Source organism: Macrosteles quadrilineatus, unplaced genomic scaffold (assembly GCF_028750875.1).
Source record: "Macrosteles quadrilineatus isolate MER2022 unplaced genomic scaffold, UCM_ALF_1.0 Scaffold_12__1_contigs__length_5162894, whole genome shotgun sequence".
Lineage (NCBI taxonomy): Eukaryota > Metazoa > Arthropoda > Insecta > Hemiptera > Cicadellidae > Macrosteles > Macrosteles quadrilineatus.
The window spans coordinates 594,462-611,851 of NW_026542605.1; positions in this window are offsets into that span (position 1 = coordinate 594,462).

Sequence of the window (17,390 nt, forward strand, 5' to 3'; positions counted from 1 at the left end):
AAATCTCGAAATCCAGCGGAATGATTTTTACTAAATTTTGGAATTAGGGACTTATAGATAGCCCTAATAACGTGATTGGTGACAGCCACTACCTCGGGAAAATTTGTACTTTGCTCCACAACTCATTAAAAAATTTGAAAATTTATCATTGGCCTTATGGGTTGCTAAGTAACTATGTTGGTAACAAGGAAAAAGTAAATAAAATACTTGTAACATGTGTTTACAACAAGCCATCTATACTATACTAGAAAATTACAAAATACAGTACAAAGGAAAAACGTAAGTTGTAACTATTGAGCAAAGATTGCACTGAACTCGAAAATAGGGTGAGTGTTTGTTATTGGTGACGTTTGAGTGCACTGGCATAAACTCAATGTTTAACTTTTATTGAAGGGTAGATTTTAAAATTTGTGTTCACTCTTTTATTGTGTACATAACTTGGACAGCTGTAATCGGTTGAATTAGTATTAAAAGTTAATTGTGCTACAACAATCTTTATGGTAAGCAATATACGCTTAAATCGGACTTATCTGTCTTCAGCTAATCCATCACTTGATCGTGTGTTTGAGTAGTGTTGATAGTGTATACTCATGCTGAAGATTTACTTATACTTAAATAAATATTTAGTCTAGTATCAAGAAATAAATCACACCCCTTGCTGTACTAGGTTTTAATGCTAACGTAGCTGATTGCTACTGTATTAACCTGTGATTGTACTCGTATATTGATTCTTTTTTTTAAAGGGAGAGGAGGGAAAATGCTTTTACGCACACAGGTAGCCAGCCTCCAGTGTGAGACTCCTGAATCTATCACAGACTACTCACTAAAAAATCTCTACATTCCTACATTCCTACTATAGGAACTAAATAAAAAATACTTCTTTTATTTTGAACATTTGTTTTGTTTATTTACAACGTAAGAAATGTGTAAGATTAAAATAAATTAATGTGTTGGACTGCCAAGTTAAAATGTTCATCCTAATAAATTGAAATTCCACTGAAACTTAAATAATAAAAGCCAAAATTAGTTGAAATTGCGTCTACAATCAAAATAAACATACCGAGCCACGGCTCGGTCCCCCGGTACTATCTATTAAAATAACCACTATCCACGACCGTTTAGTTATCATGTTTACTTAAGAGTAAGATACATTCCTATTTGAATACTCTTGAAGTTAATTCAATCCAAATATAACTGTTCTAAATCATTGATACACTGCAGTTTTGACGGCAGTAGAAATGTAAACAGCACCAACATTCACCCGAATTGCAAAGGCATGTTAGCATTATTTATGGAAGAAATCCTTTCTACTACCCATGGTTGAGTGCCCATGTGTCATAGTTGACATTGCAAGTGCAAGAGAAGCTCAGGGGTGTTAATATTATTTGGGGTTGCTGGTATAATGCAACTTAGGCTTAGTTCTAGGTTTACTACACCTAAAAACCTAAAAGGTTACACTACTTTTGCATTTTGGAAAGCAAAGTGACTGAACATGAAAATCTTATCATGAATGAAATAGAGTCAAAAGATTATTTTTAAAAGATATTTTCACATATTTCTAGCGTTTTAAATCTTTCTCCGCAAGCACAAGAAGTGCCTACACTCATGTGATGTTATGTGCTGTGACAGTCGGTGTTGTTGACGCAGTTCAAGCTGGAAGGCGCGACAACTATATTACATTACAAAACACATAAAATAAATGTTTGGTAAACGAACCTATGTAAACATGAAATACACCCCTATCGCATTCATATAACCATAAACCCAGCTGAGGTTATTTTTTGGTATCCAATAAAAACATAACTTAAGAGGATTCGCCACTGAAAAGGGTGATCTTTTTTATGAGGAATGTCGTCAAACTATTTTCCCAAGATATATTAAATTTTGTCTTGAAAAACGTGAAATTTCAATGTTGTGGAAAACCGCGTTTGAATAAGAAGGTGTCCTATGATCTTGTAGCTATCGTAAAGAGCGAAACCCGTTGGTTATAACATATAATAACATTCAGACATGAATTATATCATACTGTATGGCTGTAATAGGGTCCAATGTACAAAGAAATGAAAAAAATAAAATATTTCATGATTTTTACCTATTTTCAGTGGCAAATCCCCTTAAGTAATTTTTCCTTAATTTTTGATGTGAGGGTTAACGTAAAAGATACTTCAATTTCCAAGTCTAATAGCTTGTGCTCTCAGTTTTTTCTCTCACTTCCACTATGTTTTCAGGTTGAAATGTTATAGTTGTCTACATGTCTTCCCACTTAGGATTAGGTTAGGTGGTGAATTAAAATGTCCAGTTCCCGTTATGTCAACTATTTATTTACCAAAATCACAAATACCTTAGCTCAGTTTACACGTTTACACCACAACTGTTACTCACTTTCCTTATTTTGCATACGAAGTATATTTACAAGTCTACACTGTTCTGACCACTATTAAGAGGCAAGCACGCACTTCATATGTCGTCTGCTAGACACATGGTTGCTACGTGGACATTCGCCTCTTTATATTGCCCACTACATATGCGTTATAGACCCATTCTCTATGTTTCCTTCGTTGAGATGAAAACAGCGTTAGATAATGTATGACAACGTACAATAAATAATTATTGTCTTTTACCTTTTACTTATCTAAGTAATCAGCTGAGTTTAATGCGCTGACCTTAAAACTTAAAGTATTCATTCCAAATATTTAGACCAATTACACTTTCTTCTTAATTTAGGAATATCATTGAACATTTGGTTATAGCATTTTGATACTGAAACATAAATTCCATCTCTATGTGATGTAGCAAGTATGACTCAAGGAGTTTATCGCCTGTATCTCGTAGGCTTTAATGTACCGCTATTAAAGTTATACCATGGACTAACCAACACAAGTAGGCTCACCCCACTGTACATTTTGCTAGAAAAAACCCGACAAGCCTTTCCAAAAATTTTTACTCCTCGGAGTGTTTTTCATGTAATCACTGATGCAGTAACATTGACAGATGCGGCGGATGAGTCACAAGAGAAAGCCCACCGGATGTGAGTAAGACATATTGAACTTTGACCCCTCAATTGGTCACTCGAATTCCAGAGCAGCCCAGTTGACCTCACTCCCGACGTAGGAGGGTTACGATTACCGCAGAGGTATTTAACATGATATTTAAGCATTAAATTACATTTGACCCAAATTTGACCGACGAAAACACAATTTTTTGTCCCTAGTTTAGAAGTGTTTTAATACCGCCGTCACAACGAAGTTGCATACCAAACGAACTTATAAATTTTTTTTGAAAAATATAAACTTATATGATTACTTCACAATATTAATTGTTTATCGGTACTAAATTATTGAATTTTTGCCTAACACGTTTGAATGAAATGTTTCCCCGTCAACCTGTGTGTAACTACATTTCTGACAGCTTTCTTTTTATTTGTCCAAAAAGGGTCATAATAAAATTAATTTAATATCGTCAACGACACCTACAGAAAATTTACCTGAAAGTACTTAAGTTTACAGCTACTAGACTCAAAACTTTGATATGTTGATAAAATTACAATAACATTTCAAAGGTTAACAATTTTGTGTTGTTAGTTCTATAGTCAGGTAAACAAAAAATTCCTGTAACTCCTTTAGCGCATGAAACAAGGTATAGTGAAAAGACAATTAATTACATTTCCTTGACAAGTTTATAAGTAGTTAGAAAAACAATTTGTTAAAATGTTTACAGACAATATTCATTAGGTAACATAATCCAGATCTATATCCATATCAATAGTGAGATGTTTATATTTATATTGGCCTGAAAAAGCATGTAACTCCTTCCTTCAAATGTTATTGTATTGCCTGGTGGCCAAAGTTAGGGGTTTTGCATAGTCGTCTATAAAAACTAAGTTAAAAAAATAAATAAATACTTGCCTTTACAGTATTAACATCAAATTTTATGGACAAATATTTTAAATTGTTCAATACACATAATACAATAAATGAAAGTTAAAACTACATTAAATAAGTTATGAACAAGTTGAAACTTCAAAGTTTAATAGTTCTTCTTTTTAAGGGTGTGAAACTAACTGTGAACAGAGACATTTTTTTTCAAATACCATCTGAAGATAAATAATTTGAAATATTATGGCAAAAGATTAATTTATTAAATTTAATTTGTTTTCGAATATCAATAGTAAAACTTTCTAAAATTTGATTTAATAGAAACACAAATATTTTTCATTCGATGGGACTTTAACTTTGGGTAATATAACTCATCAAACAATACTTGGTATTTTCCAATGTCTGGCGCCTTTTTAAGACATGTGGTTAAGTAAAAAGTACTTAGGGGCAAATTTTCATGCCCAAGTACCAAATCATGCTCAAGAGTAGACTTTGCTAGAAAGTATTTATATAAACTTAGATCTTTTCCCAAGAAATTGCGTGTTATATAGTCTTTTAATAAGTTTCGATAAGTATTGATTTCAATGTGAACAGTTATTTTAACGTTAGTTTCACTGTTTAAACCAATCAAAATCGTTCATTTTTTCCAATCAAGTTTTGCTCGGTCGCAAGTAAGTAATATCACAGACAATGGAATAAACATTAGAGTATTATATTGTCTGTGGTAATATACTCAACGAATTCGATAGATGAATACTATTGAGAAAATACTACGCATAGGGTACAAAGGCTACAAAAGCCTTTGTACCCTATGCGTAGTATTTTCTCAATAGTATTCATACGATTATTCCTTGCCCTGTATTTGAAATATGCTATCTAAAAGGCATGTTTGTAAGCAAGTGTTCTAATTCTTTTGACATTAATTTGGAAATTATGTCACTAACCCCTTATATCAAGGGAAGGGTATAAATTTTATTTTTTATGACGTCTATTTTGAAATAAAATGTATTATCACCATACTAATGCGCTTAGGGTCTGAAAACAGGTGAAACTTTTCATCCAATCGAGCAATTACTGTAACTCCTATGGTATAGGATATCTCACATACTGCAAGGGATTATGTTTCAAACCCCAACAAACGTACTCACGCTTTTCGCAGCGTCAGGGAAGGCACTTTGAAGGTTTGGGGCTCGGGACATTGTCAGACCCTGCACGTCTTCGTGATCAAGACGGGGCTTAATTTGGTGAAAAATGTAGACAACGTGCTGCATTTAGAACAGGTGGGACTGATGTGGGGATCAGCAAAGTTATGACGTCATCAGCGAGTCACGTGACTAGTCATTGATAGGTTTAATATCTGATCAAAACTGTCGAGTAACACATCTTGGTTATCGATTTTGATGGGTGAACTTTTCAACTTTGATATACAATAGCTTAACCCGTATTTGGATACAAAAAATGTTTTAGGAAATTAAAATGAAAACGCTACCGTATTTAATGTGTATTTTGGGATTACTAAAATAACTGCATTTAGGTATACTCCCTATTGGTTATCAAAGTATCGATGCTATCGTAATTGTTGTTCAATTTCATATTAAAATCTTGGTTTAAATTATTTATATTGAAAATATTAATAAACCAGACATTTAGAACAATTGAATAATGAGTTTTCAGTTTGCTCAGACGTATTTTTAAGTATAAGAACCTGTTAAATTTAATTATGTAAATTTGGATTTTTTATCCATTGTCACAGAAAAAGCTGTCATTCGAAATTTGGGAAGAAAATATTCATAATTTTTCAATATTTTTAATATGATTTTTCTTTTGATATATTTAGAATAATCTTCCTTTCCGATAAATTAAACGATCGACCATAATTAATTGCATCCATCTTACGATAAATTGATTCAGCAATAAAGATGAGATCATTAAATTACTAAATTATCATAAAGTGTTTAAAGGACAATAGAAGAATGTAAGCGTAATTTATTTACTCGTGGAGAACAGAATATTAGAATTGTTTCCCTCCACTGTACCCGGACAAGTGTTATAACTGTTATTAGTATGTCTAGCTACCATCACGTATGAGACGTGTCGCGGAATCCCCCTCATACTTGATATAAAGTTCCATTTATGTGCAACTAACGCACTAATGGAATATCTCTATGTTGTGACCTAAAAGATGTGAAAAATATACAGTATACACGAATTACTGTTAATGTAATTTTGCTTTTTAAATTTGTAATGCATAAATGCCACCGATGCTTAAATACTACATAAACACTTTAGTTTCCTCTCCACTAAAATTAAACGTACAAAATAAATTCGAAATGTACAAATATAATTTTAAAATACGAATTTTAATAAATGATTAAATCTTAATAATAATTAATTATTTTTTTTATGATCAAGTAAAGGACATGACAATAACGTTAAGTGTTAATCATCCTATTGCTTCATCAAAAAATGAAGCAAGCAACTAGGATTTAGTTTCTAAGAATTTTTTAGTGTTATTTCATAAAGAGCTTTTTACTTTGCATCAATCACATCACACCATCATTGAAATAGCACGTGTTTATTGTTCCGTTTGTGTGATTATCTCAAGCGAAGATAACTCTTCATGCATTCGACAGCTTTGCAAAGCCACATATTTTTTCATTGTTGCTATATGAGAAATGCACTTTTGGCAAACAATGAAGATTTCCTTCAATTGATTCATACAAACGAGGAACAAGATTGAATTTTTAAATAATAGCAGAGGAAAACACTTTAATTCTTAAACAAATTTTACATTAAGTATACTTAATACGTGTTTCCTCCATAAAGGCAAAGTGATTTTCGAAGAATATAGCCTTGGAAAGTTCATGAAAACTCTCAATGTACAATAATATAATGTTTATACTGACCGTTAAGAGGACCTAAAACAACTCCAAGGTCTACCTCAACATCACGACATACAGCTCCGCATTTGCGACGATAAGTTCCGAAGAACGTTTGAATGAATCCGTCACAGGAAATTTATACAATTTTCTTATTCGTTAAAATTTGTATTGTCGAATTGGAACCCTAATTCTTGCAGATTGCTCTATGTCCCACTAGGATACATAGCTAGAAAGTGGTTCTAGCAAAATAAAATTAATATATTAATATGGGTAATTTTAACATTTCATGTACCTGCTAAAACCTAATTATTTAATACCTATAGTAGACAATCTTAAGAGTTGTGGTGTATGATGCATCATTTAACAGATAAACTTTACTCGGGTAGGATAAGTGTTAATATATCACCAAGCAATATCCAGAGTGCTTCTACTAAATATTGTTAGTGTCAAGTCGACGAAAGCAGAAAACAACATGTGAAATAAACCTTTTTTGAATAGCTCATGATGTACATAGCAATAACAGTTGCTTAATAACTTGTTATTTATAATGGACTACAACCCAATCCAGATAAGTGCTCAGTTGTGCATGTCAGTAATTCTTCTCTCCAGAGCATTGAATTCTAATAGGAGTAGTAAGACGATTTCATTGGATGACACGCCTTTATCGCCATGTTCTCATAGTCCTTGGTGTCTGTTTGGATGATACTCTTAAATTTTCAGAGCAGAAGAGTCATAATTGTCGGGTTGCTGTTGGCAAGTTGAGATTATTACACAGGTTGAGGTTTATACTGCCGAATGTAGGTAAACTTATAGTACAAGCAGTATTTTTTCTATCAGTTTAGTACTGCTTCCCTAATTTTTCTGGTTGTTTAGGAAGAAATTATCATAATAGTGACAAGACTTAAGAATAATTGTCTAAGGTTTGCTTATAATTTAAAGAAATTTGACCACATCAATGTATCTAGATTGTAAGCGTACATACACTATCCATAAAGCAAATCTCTTATCTTCAAACTTGCGTTATAGTTCAGAAGACGCTGCTGTGATATCAGCCTCTATATTTGAATACCAAAGTGGTACGTAGATCTGAGTTTTGTGAGCGCAGTACTCGCTGAAGGCCTGTTTCGGAAGGTCACCACGGGTCAGAGCTGAGATAATGAAAACGGCCTTTTCCTAATTTGGACCCCTGGTTTACAATGCTTTGACAACAGGGGTTAGAAATCGTTATGAGGCATACAAGACGAATTAAGATATTTTGTGTAGATTTTGGACTTTAAATCCAAAGTATGCTGGCTAAATACAGACGTTAATTATTTACTTATTTGTTTAAATTTATAATTGGGTCTTTTTAGTAATAGGTAAACATCATAAATGAAACAAATTGTGTACTGTGCTAAGGAAATATAAGCACAGTTCATGTGGTCTACTGCTTGTTATCACATCCCAAATAATCATTTATACTGTGTGATTTAATAGATCAATATTTGCAATGTTTTTGTGTGACAGATTAAAACCTGCAAGTATAAGGAGTATAAAAACTCCTTTGATAAGATAGGAAGTACAAACAATGATCCCACAAACAATTTTCTGAACCTATGGAAATGAAGTATTGTCTTAATAGAGCAAAGACTGGATCATTTCTAGAACCGTAAATCCATGAAACTTGTGTTACACTTCATCAGGGATTTTTTTCCGATTTTCAGTGATGGAAAATACCTCAAATAATCCATAAAATACTAAGCTTTCTTTCCTCAATTAAATTTATTTTAGTACAAAGATTAAAATATATCCTGACATTAGTCATAGGAGAGATTAAAAAATTAGTACCGGGGGACCGAGCCTTGCTCGGTTGGTTTTTGATTGGGTTTAATCGTTCAAACAATATCATAAATAGACATTTTATAATTTACGAACACATTTTCATTACAAAACATAGACATTAGGTCACTGAAATAATAAAAACTCTGTAATGTAAAAGAATGCAAGTAAACAAAAATAAGATACACTTTTTAAATGATGTTGTATTGCTTAAGTTTAATGATCGAAGCTATTTCCCCCTATATCGAATAATCATCAGTGTAATCTTTGCTCAATAGTTACAACTGATGTTTTTCCCCTTGTACAGTAGTTTATTTTGTAATTTGCTACTGTACTGTGGATGGCTTGTTATAAACACACGTAACAATTCTTTTGTTTACTTTTTCCTTGTTATTTGTTTCAACCATCATAGTTACTTTGCAACCCATAAGGCGTATGTAAAATTTTAAAATTTTCAAATGAGTTGTGTAGAGAAATACGAATTTTCCTGTGGTAGTGGCTGTTACCAATCACGTTTTTAGAACTAATAGTCCCTCATTCTAAATTTAGACAACATCCTTATTTTGTGATATGTATTACAGACAGACAAACAAACAAGCAGACACAGCTCGTATTAGAATATAGGGTAGGATCAAATTAAGACACATGTCAACCCCAATGAATGTAATGTTCAATTATCTGTAACAGTATTCAAACCAATATGAGTGATTATAATTCCTATAAGCAGAAACAAATTACTTCATAGAGAGGTTTATTCCACTCGTAAAATATATAAATAAGAGCTGTAATCCAATCTTGTAGGATGTGTAGGCGTTATGGAACATCACCTGAGTCGAGACCGCCATCTTGTAAAATATTTATGAAGTGGTTAGAATTGCTCAGTCGATGATGAGATTCCACTATCCTTCTAGAAAATACATAATTTTTACAACCCAACTTTTCAAATAGGCTTCCTATGAAAAAACCGCATATTTAATATTGTTTTATATATTTTTTTAACGTATTCGTTATTAATTAGTGATTAAGATGTTTCAGCATTTCAACCTCTGTTCATAATTTTATAGACGACTTTTAGTTTCAGTTACGGCTTGGATTTTAGGTGAACTATGTTCATGTCTATAATGAATAATGAAATAAATAAATAGATATAAATGAAATAAAAAGTAAAATTATGAATAATTTATGTGCGCTGATGTTTATTATATGTGGTTTGTATGTTTTTAATCCAGGTACCCCTTTAATAAAAATATCTGGGAACATCCTTATGTAAGAAATGTAAATATAGTTTGTTATATTTGGCCAGAATCATCATAAATCAAGAAAAAACTAGAAAACGCCTTACTAGACATAAAAGTAGCTTATAATGGTCTTCCATAGATTCGTAAGGATAATAAATCGAAAAGATATCATAGCTAAAAACATTAGTTGTTTATGATTATTTTTACAGTGATTCTTTCGAAACGATTTCTAGTAATTTTTAGCTTATATTTTTTTAGATTCAAGAGTATCAAGAGTGTCAAGAGTATCAACAGTGTCGATAGTATCAAGAGTATCAAGAATGTCAACAGTATCAAGAATATCAAGAGTATGAAAAGTATCAAGAGTATCAAGAGTATCAAGAGTATCAAGAGTATCAAGAGTATCAAGAGTATCAAGAGTAACAAGAGTATCAAGAGAATCTAGAGTATCAAGAGTATCAAGAGTATCAATAGTATCATGAGTATCAAGAGTATCAAGAATATCAAGAGTATGAAAAGTATCAAGAGTATCAAGAGTATCAAGAGTATCAAGAGTATCAAGAGTATCAAGGGTATCAAGGGTATCAAGGGTATCTAGAGTATCAAGAGTATCAAGAGTATCAAGAGTATCAAGAGTATCAAGAGTAACAAGAGTAACAAGAGTAACAAGAGAATCTAGAGTATCAAGAGTATCAAGATTCAAGAGTATCAATAGTATCATGAGTATCAAGAGTATCAAGAGTATCAAGAGCATCTAGACTATTAAGAAAATCAAGAGTACCATTAGTCTTGATACTCTTTATATTTTTGATACTTTTTACACTCTTGACACTCTTGATACTCCTGATACTTTTGATACTTTTGATACTCTTGAGACTCTTTATACTCTTAATACTTTTGCTACTTTTGATACTCATGATACTTTTGTTATTCTTGATACTCATGATACTTTTTCTACTTTCGATACTCATTATACTCATGATACTTTGAATAGTTTTGATACTCTTGATACTTTTGATAATCTTGATACTCTTGATACTTTTGAGACTCTTTATACTCTTGATACTCTTAATAATTTTGATACTCTTGATACTATTGATACTCTTGACACTCTTGACTCTCTTGTCACTGTTGATACTTTTGATACTCTTAATAATTTTAATACTCTTGATAGTTTTGATACTATTGATACTCTTGACACTTTTGACTCTCTTGACACTCTTGATACAAAATGAAAAGTAAATCGGTCCTGGGCCTAGGTCTAACCCATCGACATATAAAACTAACTGGATCGGCTGCTAGGCTCCGCGACCCGAGCCAACGACCGGGGTTGCGTTTTAGATTTTGCAGGCGTCATGTGGGATTAAGCGTCTCGCTGCGCCACATCTTAGCATTGTCGCGGCCAGGACGATGCACTTTATCCAGCCCTTTACTCTCTACTAAAACGATGTAGGGCATTTTAATAATCAATTTTAATGAACTTTTGTACAAGTAATAAAAGTGTAAAAATAACCCTGTAAATAACCGAGTTTTTTAGTTATTAATTACAACAATTAATAAATACTAGCAGAGTACCCGTCCTTCGTACGGGGTTGACATATAATATAAGTACAAAATGCTTAAGTTGTACTCAAGCTTTGCGTTTGACAATGGGGGAGGATACAGTTTGATAAAATTTTTTTCTTTAAATTTACGGTATACTAAATTATTACACATCTACCATAGTCATAATGTTCTACCACTTCACCTAAACAATAAAGAAAAATTAATTATTAAAAATTCTCAAAATATCACAAATTATTCATGAAATTAAAAACATAACAACTGTAAACAAAACAATCCTACTTTGACAGTTCTCACTGCACTTTTGTTGTTGCCTAGTTCAAATTAGCTGTTTTCATAAATGCAAAAAAAATAATAGTGCTGCACCCTGTTGGTAAATCTTATAACTTTTTAATGCTTTTGCATAGCATAGAATCAACTTTTTTAGTTGAAACAGCTGACAAAATTCTTTAATTCTCTTTAAATTTGAATAATCATAAGGTTAACATGGGGAATTACAGAGCCACTGGGGCGGAGCCCGAAAGGATTTTTGAGATAAGAATATGCCTATATGTTAATCGGGAATGTGAGCTATCATCATGCCAAATTTCAACCCAATCCACCCAGTAGTTAAAGCGTGATTGAACTTCAAACAAACAAACAAACAAACACACAAACTTTCACATTTATAATATTAGTAAGATAAGATTAACTGACGGCGGATATTTCACACTGAGGTTCCTTAACAAATATAATTTAAATTCTGATTTAAATTTTTTTATGATGGAATCTATATAAATATAGATTAGATACAAATAAGTTATCGTTGGTGTTGCACCTTATTACAGCCGTATTCAATTTAATTGATGTCTTAACTGTATAAGTTTTGCTTTTTCTGTCTGGATTCCAAAATGTTCGTTTATGCTAAGACAATGATAACTCATTTTAGTAAAACATTTGTTCAGCAAACCATCATGAATCGTTTCGATTTACGTTGTTCATGTATCAATAGTTCGTGGCCTATTTTGGTAATTTGTATTATAAATTACCAATTTAAATCGTCTAATAGTACTTCATTTCATATTGTAAGCCGTCATTTTGACAGCATTTCGGGTCGTCTTCGGTCCAAGCAAATATAAATTGTTATGATAAAATTTTATGATTTTGAGAAAGATTTCAAATACTAATTTTATATGTACTTGTTATGCTTGAAGCGTTGCAAATTCCTTAATTAAGTTCTGTTTTGTGTGTATGTCTGTTGCTAACGCATTAGTGTCCTTTTTCTCAATGTCACGAAAAAAAGGTAATGAAAATGTCAACCCGAATAAAGTGTTAAATGGTGAGGTTGAGGCAATACTTTAAATACTTTTAGCCATTGTGGAACTAACTTTCAACTATAGACTTACCTTAGGGATATGCCTCATAGATCTAGGCCTATAAAGCTCTTTTTAGTTTAATCATTGGATTTAACATATGGACCAACACGAGCCGCGTGACATTTAATTGCGAAGCATTTGTTTTGGCTTGAAACTGTCAGATACTGTATTTGCGAAGGTTTATTAGGAAATAGTTTTGCCAGCATAATTTGAAAATATGCAAACCAACTGCTGTTCTTAATATAAGAAGGTTTCAACTGACTAGTATAATAGCCCCGTGGGTAGAACGGGCACACAGCTGGTAAAAGTAATAAAATATTACAATTAAGAAACCTTTACGACTTTGTTCTTTCTTCACTTACTACTCTAACGAAACCAATTATGTTTCAATGTTACAATACAAAATAGTTTATGTTAAAATGGGTTTTATCAGTTTTTCTCGTAAAATACCAAATATTCTGGGGTAAGGTATTAGTAAGAACGAGGTTAGATTGTATAAGAACATTTTATTTAGGAAACTTTGTAAAACAAAGAAACATATTTAGCCTAAACATTGCTAAAAAGAATAAGCTTATTTAATTTCTGCTGCATACCAAGCTTTGACAGAGAAGCTTATGCTGTTTTACGCTTAGAAATGCTGTGGCATATAATTTTGTTAAACATAATACCAATTAATTTGATTAATTTCATGTCATGGCTTTCCTCGCCAAATTCATTATTACCTTTATGATTAAGAAAAGCGTTACCAGCAAAGGTTCTACATGCTAACAAAATAGTTTTTGAGGGAGGTTTTTGTAACACGCACGTGCGCCCAAGGTCAAGTGTCGAAGACACGGTTTCGCGCGCTTTATCCCACATGCTGCCTTCAATTTGCCCATGCGGCAACCCCGATACACTCCTGTATTGGCTCGGAAAGTTCTACACGACCCTTACGGCCTGCGCGCAATCCAGTTAGTTTTATATGTCGATGGTCTAACCATGCCACCTATGGCAATATTTACTTCCATATAGGGAAATTCGCTAATATAGACGACTTCCCTGACACATTCAATTTACAAATTATTTTTTTTTTATAATTTAAGATTACATTTTTTTTCCTTGCTTTAATAACCGTTAAAACACTTCAAAATACTAAATTATTTGCTTTGGAACATAAGCTGCATGTTATTGTAAATCATGGTTATTTTGTAACCATGATTAATCACAAATATTAATCATTTAATTATATTTTTATATGTTAGGCTGTGTTCAGGTTGGCTATAGACTTTGACTGCAACTGGCGTAGATTTTAAGCTGCATCCGCTTGGTATTTTATTATCACTGTAATAATGTTTAATCTAAAATTTATACTAAAATTTGCACTCCTAAAATTGTTTAATAAGCTTTATGCTTTTAGCGAATTTCCCAAATAGGGAATAAGCTATTGCCGTAGGTCTCATGGACCAGGTCATACATTTTTTTCCTATTTTTTTTATAAATCTAGCTTGAAGTTGTAGGGAGGGATAAACTTGAATGAGTTTGCAACCAGTATGATCAGACCATGGGAACGAGGTTTTGTCGGGGGTTTTATGGGTCCAAAATGGGGTTTTCTCATTTTGACCCTCGAAAAACAAAATATTCCAATTTCTCTCTCGAGCATTTTAATGAGCTTAAAAACAAATAATTTTGGATATTAAAGTAATATTGTACGGGTATTAGTTGCTGAGAAAAAAATAAAATTCCCTAGTTATTCTTATATTGAGAATATTGTAAACTGTTGTAATTTGCTTGTTTATCGATATAGATCAAACTTGGCAAATTTTTTACATTGTAAACTAAGCTATTTTACTAAAAAAATTCTTTATTAGCCTCCCTGAAACAGCAAACCTAGGTACTTGTTAGACATAATGTTATTTAAATAGACCTAATTGAAAATCAAATTAGGCAAATGAAAATTCGCTTAGTCTGCAGTTTGGCTTGAATTAATCACACTGCAACAAGTGCATTGACATATCAAATCAGTTCTGACTATTTGAGTTTACACAAAATGGTTTGGATTAACCAGCTTGTGAATTCCTAACGTTGATTCTCTGATGAAAATATGTTCACTGCCAGGAAATTTGGGTGTTTTCATTATTATTTTTACTTCACTCCAGTTATCGAAACTGAAAACGAATGCTCTTGTGTGTATCATGTGTTTACTATGAACAGTTGTAATTCATACAAATTATTCGTCTTTAGTAAACAAAATCTTTTTTTCATAAAAATACATTGGGATTTTGATGGCCTGTGGGGCAAAGCCCGAGGACGTTTATTACAGGAATTGGTAAAAGGGGGCGTCTAAATATAAACCAAGATACCTCATATAAACCATTTACCTTATATGGTAAATCCTCACATAAGAACTTTTAAAGCCAAAGGGACAAAGCCCGCGGTCAGTATCGAAATGTGAATAGTCCTATAATGGTCCTTGGTGTGGTAGCTATATTTTTGTAAAGTTTAAACCCAGTTGGTTCAGAAGTTTTTGCACCTATTAGTAATACACATACAGACAGACACCATTAGATTTTTATATAATAGTATGGATATAGATGTAGTGTATTTGCCTTGTACACAGTTTTCAGTACCACTCATATCTGAGCAGTTTGAAACCCACTTTTATAATTCATTTTGATACAGTAGCCCCAAAACCCTTAGTTCTAGATAACATGATTATGTTTAGGTAATAACACTAATACTCTAGTTATTGACTGATTATTCTGCCTAGTGTAGTGTTTAATAATTCCCACAAAACAGTTACTAGGGACAGCCTTTTCCTAAACCAAGACATTTTTTGTACAAGACAGTTTCTAGTTTGACAGGGAAATTAAAATTAAATAAAGCAACAAGAGCATTGGTATTGGTAGAACTTTCTTGATTCGCTCTATTTTCACACTTTCAATTATATTGTAAATCTGTATGTTTATTATTGAGAGGAAGAGGTTTTGTCTTTCCTGGACACATTCTTTGAAAAGTTTATTTGTCTATTATGTGCGATAAGATTTCCTGACTGCATTCAGGTAGTTTATTGATCACACTGGTATATATATAAAACTTTAACAACACCAAAGGTGGAGTGTATAGATAGTGTCAATCAGAGTGGCAAGCGGGATGTGCAAGTACGCAAGAATCATTTTCCAACCATAGTTTCTTTATTTCGTGCAGTGGATTAATTTAATATCCGTCCATTGGTGTGACGCTCTGCGCTCTCTGCTCTCATCCCTCCAAACACGCCATCCTAATTCACACGGTATTTTCCAGGTCAGAAAAAGAAAACAAATAATAGTATAGAAATACAAAAGTTAAATTTATGTATTTATGTGAAAATGATTTATCTCCATAAAGCCAGTTCCAAGGTGAGAATAAAGCCTAACTTAAGTAATTGATTATCGTACGATATCAGGCATCCATCTCAACAAGAAAGGCAGTAACAGCACTCATTGCCTATGTCTGTTCCTCAGCAGGGCTACAGTTATACATGTATATCTGTAGTCTATATCTGTAGTGTATATCTGTGTATCATGTATATCTGTAGCCCTGGTTCCTCAGATCGAGATAAGCTCCACACCTACCAGACACATAATCTATTTGTACTGTAGTTCTATATACTAGAACTCTCGTACATTAGAACTTTCAATAATTACTCCTTAGACGGTAAACAACAAGACTGTACACTGGAATAATTCTGTAATATTCTAACAGATTCTATCTCACCAATGTTTGTCAACATCTTCTGCTTAGTCTTGATATCAGCACAACAACATTATTTAAAGATCCTCTCACAGAATGTAAACACCGAATTGGGAAAATAACAACTCCATTAATGTCCTGGAAATATCATACATGTCCTGATTTGTGAATGAAAATGCCTAATCCTATAATTGTGAGTAAAATCGAATAATTTAATTTTACACTTGGTTTCAAGTTAAAGTGTCTGCCGCAAACCACCTTAGAAATAGTAAAATTAATAGAATATGTATCTTTGTTCTAAAAAAAATGTAAACATTTTGTTTGTTATCTTTATGCATCAGTTGGACCTCGCTGAAAAGTTTCTTAAACTTGGGTAGGCCAAGCTGTTGTAGTTTCTTTAAATATTTAAATTTGAAAAACTGTTGACATAATGTGTTAGCATATTACCACTTTATGTATTTACCTTGCTGTAAAAAGAACGAAAGTCTCGTATAAACAGTTTTGATAATATTTTAAAAGAAAAGATTTTTGGTTTTAAACCTTTATGTAGTGCAAAAAAAAAAAATCTTCAATAATATTACAGGAGCACTCTGGGCTCAATTGCATTGATCTGTTAACTTTGACTGTACATTTGCACTGAACAAATAATTAACAGCTATGTTTTGTTGCAATGCAGATTAAGACCAGTCTTGGTTTTAATGGCATACATAGTACATTTATCAGTTTTAAACCCAATGTAATCAACGTTGGATGAATCATCGTGTCTTGGGACAAGAAAACCCATTCTCCGAGTCCTATGTGTATAACCTGTTTATAAAGTCAAAACTTTAAGCTTTTCCATTAGTAAGCAATTTTTATGTCTTATCTGATCTCTGCAATAAAAACTAGGCAGAAAGTTGAATTTTAACTGTAGTAAATTCTGAGGCTCAATCGACTATGTTATTTTGTATG